Below are 11,139 nucleotides of genomic sequence, written 5' to 3'. Positions count from 1 at the left end.
CTGACTTGATTTTGTGTGATCAGTTCCACCACCACCTTCTGGCATCCTGCCTCCCCCAGCCATTGTTTCCATTTACCCAGAAGTAAATCACTACCTTGCTCCAATATATCTAGTCTACTCCAATCTATTACTAGCCTGCTCCGGTCGTATGTTGTTGCATGAACTTGAGAACCATTCTCTGAGTAGCAAAGGATGGCCTTTCTTGGATAAGGACAATTAAAGCAGGACTGTGTCTCAGGCATTTATACTATGAGCAACAGATGACAGCTAAACATTTCTAGCAACTTAGGAGGCAGTTTTGTTCTCAGACTAAGTTTAAACCAACCACTACTCTAAGATAAGCCTTAACTATTTGTTTCCCCTGTTTTGGCAAATCCTCCCAGTCCTGGACAGTCCACTACATCTTTATGTGCACCAGCAAGAAGGTCTCTGAGATCACATTCTAGCGATTACACACACACACAAAGAAAAAAAAACAACCAAAAAAACCCCAGAAAACAGAATGCATTCAGTCCTGTTTATTTCAAGTCAGTTCTGTTAGGCTTCTCTTATTGTAGGATCATCCCAGAAAACAGAGGTATTTTGTCATGCAGTTGTGGAAGCTTGTTTCTACACTGCAATACATGGCAGATAAGACAGTTAGAATCTCAGTACAACACTACCCTCCAGGAAGCATTCTTCTTGCCTCCTGTAAGAGAAGGTAGAGAAGCAAGGATGAGTATGATTCTCCTTAGTCAAAGAGCTGCTAAGGGCATTAATGGCAAGAGTTAATTGTCCAGTCCGTTCATGGCACCTATTTATTTCATGGGTTTTCATTTCATTTTACAGAATGCTCCCAAGTACTTCTGGAACTAGAAACACAGTGGTACTTACAGGAGGGTGTCACTATGGGTTTCCTAAATATGATAATCTAATAGTTTAACCAGTTAACCAAGGTTGCAGCTTTAAGCAACAGAGACACATGTATTTTCAGAAAATGATCCATTTGATCTGCCTTGGTGTACCTTAGATACATGTCTACAGATCCAGCCAAATACTTACCAAGCCCTATAAATATTTGCTTCATCACTGGTTATGCTATATAATTGCAGGAGTACACATGAATGTCTCCTGATTGCTCCTGTGCAGTCAGAGGTACTTTTTATGCTAACCAACTGCCATGATCTGCTGACTGGTAACTAGTGTCTAGGGACTGTACTATTTCTTATTTCCCCAAATTCCCTGCCCCACACTTAGTAGTTATCATAAAGTATTTATATATTACAGTCTGAAATCCTACGACCATCTCAAATGGCATGAATGCCCTTATAGTTGTAGCCAATGTGTCCATTCCAACTTTCATGTTGGCTCCATAGTCAGGATCTTAAACCCATCTTCCCTCAAAGATGCTTAATCCTTGAGTCAGAAAAAGGTTTCTGTGTCTGGTCACAAGACAGTCCCTGCAACACTGTAGTTTCACCAAGGTTGTTCAGAAAGTCTCATCCTATGACAGCCTTTCCATGACTTAGTCTGAAAGACCATACCTTTCACCTTTTTCCTTCTTAGCCCTTGTCTCTTTCCTTGCTTCCTGCCTCTGACTCTGTGTCTTTGACTCCACTGGGAGTGTTGCCTGTTGTGCTGCTTCCGAAATTGCCTGTATCTCGCCATTTCTGCTTTCAAGATCTCTGTGACAGGATGGCAGAGGTGCCTGATTCTCTGATGGGTGGTCTTGCTCCCTGTGATAGTGAGTGGACATGTACCTGGCCTGCCCTTACAGGTCAGACGCTATGGGGTATTTGTGATGCAAGAGAGTTCCTTTTGCCGTATATGGAAATAGCTGTATTTGGACGTTTGGTTTTCTACCACAGTATAAACTGCTTCGCGATTGGTCTTTGGCTGTGAAAGAAGAACATTTTCTTCCATCTTGGGGTCCATGAACTTAGACCCATGGCTAAAAAATTTACCTCTGGGCTTTCACTTTGGGGTTTTTACTGTGTTAGGGGGAGGGCAAAGACAGTGAAACTGAGGTCTGTAATCTCCAGAACGTAGCTGAAGCTCAGTAGTCCAGATCCTAGCCATGTGATGCCGTCTTCTATGAGGCCCATGTGTTATAACCAGATCTGACATGACATGACAATGAAACAGAAAAAAAAAAGAAAGAAACAGGCAAGTTTGTTAAAGATAGGAAACACAGAGTCATAATTGGTTTCTATTAATTATTTCATTTTCAGGCCAAAAATCTCACCCATTAAAGCACTGATGCCTGACATGTAAGAATTAAATGTCAGAAAAACTAAACCCAACCCATAACTACAAGAGTATTTTTTCTGCTCTCTTGTTGAAGTGACATATGAATACTGTGAGGTTACTCCTATTGTGCAACTGACGCATTGTTATACCACATAGCAGGATGGAGCTGACCCTAGAAACTCCCAACACACAATAAATTGAGATCTTCTTTTGGAAATGACACTAGTAGTATGTATCTCAGTAATGATAGCCTTTGGGCCTTGTTCTGGAGTCATAGGGAGTTTATGAGAGGTTATATTCTCCCATTTCCTCCCTGCTGAAACTTCCCTGGGAAGGTCTTTCGGGATCAGGATGTGTCACTGCCAAAAGGATGTTTGGGGGCAGAGTCGTCTGCAAAAAAAAAAAAGAAATTGGAATACAGCTCTGGAGCTTGGTAGGCAGGAGGATACGGTTTAGAGCTGGAGCTGTTTCCAGGCCTGCGCCACCTTAAAACTTGGTGGCATAGTAAAACATTATCCGTCTTGGACATAGGTCTCAATCTGGCTAGGAAATATCATACTAAGTACTAAAAACAAACCCAACATTCTCAAAGAGCCAAAAGCATCTGGTATTTAAAGGAAAAGATGTAACAGGCATAGTTTGATACACCTGAAGTCCTACAGCAAGGTCTGGATACCATAACAATGAGTTTGTAACAACTGTAGATAAAGACCTTGTTTTTCTCTCATAGCCACAAAATCAGAAAAGCACTGTGGATTAATGAATATATCTTTTTATCAACTGTGGGTCAAACACATGTGCTGATGGATACAGGTTATTATTTTCAATAATGCGGCCAACATCAGGTGCATTTTTTTATAATTACATGTACAATACTGCATTGTGCCCAACCTAATAGCTGGTCCCACAGCATGTGAACATTCACAGAATTACACTGCAGCACCTCAGTTCAACACAGCCACCCCAGTATGCTGAAGAAGGTCTACGATACATCAGTCTACTTATCATGTGTTCCAGGAAAGAAGAAAGATTAAAGAAGAATGAGAGTTTAACTGTTCCACAAATTATCCAGAGAGAGACTTTTCTGGAAGAGTAAAGCAGCTTTATACAGCTGCAGTTTCTTCACGAATCCTTCCTTCATTTGTTAGTGCAAATTTGCGAGACTCTTAGTGAAAAGTGGACAGATGAATGATCACAGCAGACATTACACCAAATCTCATAGTGATTTGTCCTTAAAACTGAGATGTCCCATGGTTATTAATTGTGTGTAGTGAAACTGAATGAATCTATTCACATACAGCAAGTCAGTTTTCTGCGAATGTGCTTGTAAATCAAGTGCCAGGTCTTTACCGTCAACAGATACCCAGTACACACAGCTGTAAAATGGGCATGAGATCACATGCAACACTCTAGCATCTGGGTTCTTTGCCTTTTTTAACCTTTGTGATTTTGAGACATTAAGCTACCTTGCTTGTATAACTGATCCAACATGCTAAACTCTTCTTTTACCTTTTCCCCTCTACCTCTAAGCCAAAGAAAGACATGAGGAATGAGTTTATTCCTAACCACCACCCCGCCTTTTGTTTTTCTGGTTTGATTTTTTTTCAGTTTACAGTCTTAAGAGCCATCGTAAGAGAAGTTTAATAACGCCTACAGGTTTTTACGCTTCAGTGAAGAATGACAATGCAAGTCCTTAGGCATTTTTTCAGAGTGGCTCTGGGCACAGTCATTCTTTTAGAATCACCAATTATTATTTTTTTTTTAGAGTGTTGTATTTTACTGTTAAGGAGGGCTTCTTATGAAAAAAAAAAAGAAAGCCACTTGATCTTTTATAGAAGGAGCAACTATATTAAAACAAGGAGAGAGGATTAAATTTTTACAGGCAAAAGATGTTTTCTCATTGACATCATACTCCTGTTACATTTTCAAGGCTACCTAAAAAATATGCATGGTTAGGTGCAACTTGCTGGCTGTAACCAAGGAGGTGAAACAGTAGGAGTCCACAAATTGGAAATATGTCTTCTCTGTTCGCAGATAGCAGGCTCAATGTGGGTAGGAAATAAGTATATATTGTGCAAGAAAAGTAAGTCAAGTATTTTCAGTTGTAGTCATTGGGGGTGCTAACAGGTACCTGCATGCATAAAGAAATTTGCTGAACACTTGGACAACATCTGTCAAAAACTCAGATAACATTTGTGCCCAGGTAGTCCAGCTGCCAGTGGCATACCAACACAGCAAAGTTAATCTCAGAAAACAGGGGTGGAAAAATCCTACTGTCTTCACTATCATATATACCTTGACAGAAAAAAAACAATTACCTCTTGCACTAAAGGACAGGGAGAGTCAGTCTTTCTCTGGTTAGGAGTTGGCATGATCAGAAACGCACTTTCTGGTCTTTGAAAAACACCATGCTCAGTGTAGCACCACTCTCAAACTTCAGCCAGATCTGACCCTATTTCTTGGCTTCAGCTGTGGCCTTAAAGCTGTTCCTTAGCCATGAATATTTCTATCTGTTTTCTATTTAGAAAAATGCTTCTAGGAAACAGGGCCTTCAGAGAGGGTCATATCTTTTGTTTTGTTGGTAGTGCAACATTTTTGAGTCCCTGGTTGATTATGCCTGTTTACCTTCTGATAGCCGTGTTTCCTGGATGACTGCCATATGTTTTTCCTTTCTAGTTAATCTTACGGCAATGATCCTGGCCTTCAACAGATATAGACTGTTTGTCCTCCTGGCATTCAACAGAATAATTATTATTTTTTTTTTAGCATAAATACATTTTCATGTGTTTCTGGGTACATAGCATTCAGAAACTAGACTCCTTCATGAGCAGCACTCATATCCAGCACTTGGCATTTTTCAAATCTCTGCAGACGCATGAATTCATGCTTTCTGTATCTTGAAAAGCAATAAAGTTTACAAATAACTTTCCACACTTTCAGGGAAGAAAGCTGAGAAATTAAAAGGTCCAGGCTGCAGGAGCAAAAACTAGTCATATAAACAAGTAACCAAACATATAAAAAGATAGCCTTTTAAAAGGCATCCAAGGAACCTTTCTGGAAGAGGTAACCTTTCATAGCAGGAAACCCTTGCTTTGTGCTTTGTCTGAAGACATCTTTCCTTTCTTCAAGGTACATGTTGCTGACTTGGGAACACCACTGACATTTTAACTCTGGTGCTCCATGATTTTCCTTTCTTTATGTTTTTAATTTTTTTTTGTGTTCTGCTCTTTTGCATGTTTAGCTTTTGTTTCTCAATGAAGACTCCAAGTTTTCTGTAGCTCCTTCAGTCCTACAGAGTGCTCTAGGAATGCTGTTAACTGAGTAAGACTTTCCCCTGACATCAACACGAAACAATGTTGAGCTGAGAAAGCAACAGACCATGGCATCTTATTGTATTTGTCTGAGATAGGATTCAATATGAAGAATCAGCTCATTGTTTCAATGTCTGCACACCAGTTAACTATTAATGAATTCACAGTCAATAAAATATACTCTCTGGGTAATATCCGGTCAACAGTTAACCTAGTAGTTATGTTTGGAAAAGAGTTTATGATCAATCCCCTGCTGCCACAACCATACAAGTTCTGGAACATCCACTTGCTGGCCTGAAACTTCACAGAAATTTTAGGGTGGCAAAATCAAAACTTACATGAGGAGGGGGAAGTACACTGCTTCCCAAAAGGAGGAAAAACATGTATGGCTATCCCAAAATTAGGAGAACTGAGAAAAAAGAAAAATGCTGAGAATATATTTTTTTTTAATTCTCTTTTTCTTACGTGTGCAGCTGCTGGGGCATTTCCTGAAGAAATTTTCCTATGCCCATTAACTAGACGAATAGTTCTCAAGACTGCTTTGTCAGACTGTTCTCAAGTTTTATTTACATGACTGCACTGCAAGTCTTCAAACTTGATTGCTTGGAAATCTCACTGGGACCTTAAAAAGAAGCTAGGTTTGAATAAGCATGGTAGAGGTATAAACCAATTTCAAACTTATCAACAATACACACATGCACACACATGTATTGCTGAACCCAGAGCAATTACTCAGCATTACACAGTCACTTGCAGTCTTCAAACACTTAAAATGTTAATAATACTGCAATGGTGGGCATTACACTTCATATCTAAATGCCTTGAAGATGCACAAAACCAAATAGTCAAAACAATATAAAACAATAAAACCCCCACAATTCCTAGCTTAGCAGTTTTAAAATTACTCATATTTCGGCAAAGGACCCAAAACCATACTCAAAGTGAATTCCTAGCACTCAGAATCTGGTTCATTTTTTAACTGGAGCTGTCTTTCCACATCCAACTCTCTTACCAGGTAAAGTCACATTCACATACATCTACATGGGGGTGTGGTGAAGGAGTGGGTACAAAGCAGTTTAGTGGGCTGGCTAGAAAGCTGTGATAAGGAGACAGTATAAACAGGGTTTCTGCTGTGTTGAAGCTTTCCCTATGCTAATATAGAGTGACTTGATTTTGTTTATGGTGTGGGACTTGGATTCCCCACAAAGTTCTTTTCATGGGATGCTTTTTCTTGGTCCCCCCTCATTAAAGTAAATCTGATTACATTTCAGACTCTGTTTTTTTTTAGAAAGGGGAGCTAGCGGGGGGAGCTGTAGCCACACACTTAGACAATTTCCATTCAAATCCAGCACATTAGTCCTCTCAGCCAAGTCACACTTAGGCAAAGGAGACAGCAGGGGAAAATTTTGTTCTATTCTTTGATGGGCTTCATTGGGTGGATGAATCATGACCAATCACCCATACCCTGACAAGGCCTTGGAAGAGGCCGAATTATGACTGCGTCATGTATACCTCCAACACCAGGACAACAGAGGATACTGCTGTGGGCTGCAGGGGTTGAAAGGAAGAGCATTTAAAGTTGTATTAACAAGAAGCCGTGATTATCTGGAAGGTGATAGGAGGTATGGGTGTTCTGGCAGAGGACATCAGAAGAAGCTGGGGGTGGGGGAATGAGGTGTCTGGTCCCCTCCTTGCCCCAGCCTCCATCCTCCATGCTCCCTGAGGCATTTCAAAGTTCATTATCCAAGCAGCAAGCTCATTTCTCTAACAGGGAAGAAAGAAATCAATTGTGTTTTTAAAAGCTTCTTGGAGGCTACAAAAAGTGCATTGTTTCAAAATGGGTTGAGGGGGCTGGGTGCTTTGGGGGACAGAGTTGAACTTACACCATCATTCTAATTACGCCTGTTATTCCTGCTGTCATGTGGGTTACTACAAAGCCAGCTGCCAGCTTGTGTCCCTGAGAGCAAAGACTAAACTGTTACTCTTCCAAGGACAGGAGGCTTGTTTCCCTCTTCCCTCCCTCTCCTATGCTACCATGGGCTCTGGCTCCTCCTTGGGATACCCCCATGCTTGGAAAAGATGTTGGGAAACATGGGGGAGAAACCACCTAGGAGGCTGGAAGATACCAGCCATTTCTGCCATTTAGAAGACAACACCTGAGTTTAATCTGTAAAACTCCCTAGACAGTATCCTTTCCTTTTCTGTCTGGGCAATGCATTTGCTATGTCCAGTTCCCAGTCCAGGCACACATTGGAGCTTATCCCAAAGCAAACTGTCTTGTCATCTCATCCAGGTTTGCTCCCAGATATCTTTGACAGAAAGGAAGCTGGAGGCCACCAGGGTTACCAGGGACAACATATTGCCGAGAGGAAAAGGCACAGGCAGCAGGGCAAAACAGAGTTTGCAGAAACAGGGCAGCTACAGGTATCACCAATTTTAAATCTCAGATCCTTCAGTAAGTTCCACCTCCTCATGTGAAAGCCAGATCCAGCAGGTCAGTAACTTGACTATGTCCTGCTCAAGGCTGGAGACTTTGATGGCTTTCTAAGACACTATAAGGAGATGTTTAGAAAGTAAGAAGAGCTTGGTCTGTCCCTGAGGTAGGTCTTCACATGTGCATGTATCTGTCAACTGCCTCTTGCCAGTCTGGCTCAGCTTGGACCAGGGACGGTGTATCCCAAAGGGCGCTTGGAGTGAAGGTGGACTTCCAGCTCTGTCCCTGGGTTTTACACAAGCCAAACCCAAAATAAACATGGTCAGAACCTGGTCCTTTGGCAGACCCCACCAGTTCAGGCAGGGTCACACCTAGTAGCTGGGAATGGATGAAAGACCAACACAATGTTCAAGGCAGCTAAGCAAACCTGTTGTTTGCTTTCATTTTAACCTTCATAGGCTGCACTCCCTGCCCTCTGCTGTCATCTTTGCCTAACAGGATACACCATTTCATCATTGACTTGGATTAGACATTCAAAACAGAGACTTGTGCTTCTTCAGAGCTAGGGAAAAATCTCTCATGTTGAAGCACTGAGATGCACTGTAAGCATTGCCATGGTCTTTTAAAGCCCCAAACGTCCAAGCAGGTTTTAAAATGTTCTTCTGCTTGCACATATTTAAAAAAAAAAATTAAATAATAATAATAATAAAAAACAACAACCCAGAGAGAAAGAGAGAGAGATTATGGGAAAATAGCTTGGGAAAAATAAACTCTTTCTTGTTTAAGGAGGCTGTGCAAGGGATTCTTTTCTTTCCCCTTCTTTAAAGCCTCTGGTTTATAAAGACAAATCACCTGCCCCGTTCCCAGTCTCATCTGAGCACTTTCTTCTGTGTGGTAAAGAACATCTTTTACATGACTCTTCTCCCATACTCGAACAGCTTTATGCTTTGGTTTGGTTTTAATATGCAGGGACACACATTGTCATACATTTATGCTAGAGATGGCAAAGTCAAAAAACAGATGCTTACCTCTAAAAACTGTCTTTGCTTTTCACTCACCAACTTCAAATCCTCTTCATCACCCCTGTCCCCTTTCCTTATTACAGTGGATTACAGTGAAGGACTTGGAAGACAAGTGGGTCATGGAACCTGCTGGGAAACTATCTGACCTGGTCTCTGTAAGTCAGACATACTGACCTTCAAAGCTAGACAGTAAAGCTCACCTTTTACAAAGCAGCCTTCCCAGTTCCAGAAAATGGCTGTTGGGACAGACATGCTGGAAGCTGTAACAATAGCAGTATTGATGAGAGGGAGGATTTTATTGTAAGTTGGATTTAGGAATGAGTAATTATGCAAACAAGCAATTAACTAAAATAAACATGAACGTATTCCTCTTTCAGGGAATGGTTTTAGTTTGATTTGTAGTAAGATCAGAGGCATGAGATTTCTCAGGGCTGTATCAAGCCTTTAAAATGAACATAAAGGTAGCTTGGTGATGAGGGAATAAATACTGTTCTGTCTCTCCTATGCATCGTTAAATGCTATGTGCATATACATGCAACAAGGCAGCTGTAATTTACAGAATCAGGAAATACATTAAAATATTGAGGATTTGAGGGCAGGTAAGGCCCACTTTACTGACCCACCACTTTACTGACCCACTGACTCCACTGCTGTGGAGCACCACCATTCTGTTTATTTCCATAAATTTCACTGATGCAAGACAGGACACACTTTTTCTCTTGGTGGTAGTGGCTGTTTTCTGATTCCTCTCTTCCCTCAGAAGGCAGGCTGCAGGATGCTTGAAAAATAGCTGAATACATTGACAATGCTGTCTGCTCTGTAGCTTCAGCTAGCTCAGCTCACCACACCAGACACTCTGGAAATCCAAATAATTCTGAGGTCAGCCTTCTCCTTCTGCAGTGCAACACTACCTTGTTTACAAGGCCTGTTCTGCCCCATACTCCAGCACTGATGGAAGGCAGCTGGCCTGAGAAAGCAGTGCCAGATTCCAGGAAGAAAGAGGAATCTTCCTGTAAGAGAAAAGGCAAGTTTTTGAGCAGGGGAGGAGGTAGTGGCAGATAATATACATAATCCTTCCCTGCTCAGGGATGCTTCAGCAGAAGGGACAGGACCTAGTCTTCCCTTTGTGAATGTCATGCTGATGAGCCCACAGAGATGAATTTGCTGCAGATGCAATATAGCAGGAATCACTGAAGCAATTTGTGAACTTCAACTTGACAAACAAGAAAAGAAAAATATCCCCTCCCCCATCCAAGATTCTGCTCTGACCTTTTGGAAATAAAATGTGTACAAAATTCATTCATGCATGGATTTGTCTTTGTGTTCCCAAATGATTCCTTTCATTTTGATTTCCACCTGTCTTTTTGTAAGGTAGCATTACCAAAAAAAAAATTAATTCATTAATCCCATATCAAAATGGCGTGTTGCATTTCAGGTAGAAGGAATGAAATGTTCTCTGTAGAGAAGAAAAATTTGCTATTTACAGATTCATTTGTTATCAGCTGAGGTCTAGAGCCCCATCTCCTGGAGTCAGGTGATTGTGTTGGAAGTTTAATTTGGTTGCTTTTGACGTTTCTTGCTCTTGTGGTTTGGAAGAAAATCTTGAAAACGTGTTTTAAGTATAACAAACGCTACAATGTCTGCCTGAGCCTCCCTGCATCCGGAAACAAAAGGTTCATGCAGAGCAATCTGTTCCAAATTTATCAAGACAATGTTAACTCCAAGGCTCGCTTACGAGGTTCTGCTAGCATACTCATGAAGAGCTTGCATAGGACCAGATGTTTTTATTCAAACTCAGAGAGATTTAGTTTATCCCCTCAGTTGACCCAAAAGGGTACATCAGAAAGAAAAGCCTACTTAACATGAGTAAAGCTGTTCCTCTGCCCTCTAGGGTACCAACACCATCTATTCCCTCATCAACATTCAAACCCAGTGCTGTTGTGTCATTTTGCAAAACCAACATTTTGCTGTGCCCTTCAAGGATTTGCATTCAAGCTTCTGGTTCACAGGCAATGCTAGCACATATTAATTATAGATCAGCACCTGAAGAAGAGGAAATGACACTGAACAAGAGCTCTCACATTACCTGTGGCTTCATTGGTGATGGAGTATAGGCCAGCCTCTGGTACTGTTTCATAGAATC

At 41.2% G+C, this 11,139-nt stretch overlaps 1 long non-coding RNA gene across 1 annotated transcript; it reads right to left on the bottom strand.

Moving 5' to 3' along the window:
* Positions 1 to 503: 503 nt before the first annotated feature.
* On the bottom strand, positions 504 to 1,937 carry LOC133221252 (uncharacterized). Its single transcript, XR_009727947.1, has 2 exons — positions 1,524 to 1,937; positions 504 to 688 (listed from the first exon to the last, which is right to left on the bottom strand). It is a non-coding gene; the product is annotated as an uncharacterized LOC133221252 (long non-coding RNA).
* Positions 1,938 to 11,139: the final 9,202 nt, after the last annotated feature.

This window comes from Neopsephotus bourkii, unplaced genomic scaffold (genome assembly GCF_033783945.1).
Source record: "Neopsephotus bourkii isolate Nb327-2 ecotype Australia unplaced genomic scaffold, CSIRO-AGI_Nbou_v1 NB_1526, whole genome shotgun sequence".
NCBI lineage: Eukaryota > Metazoa > Chordata > Aves > Psittaciformes > Psittacidae > Neopsephotus > Neopsephotus bourkii.
This window is presented reverse-complemented; position numbering and strand designations above follow the sequence as displayed.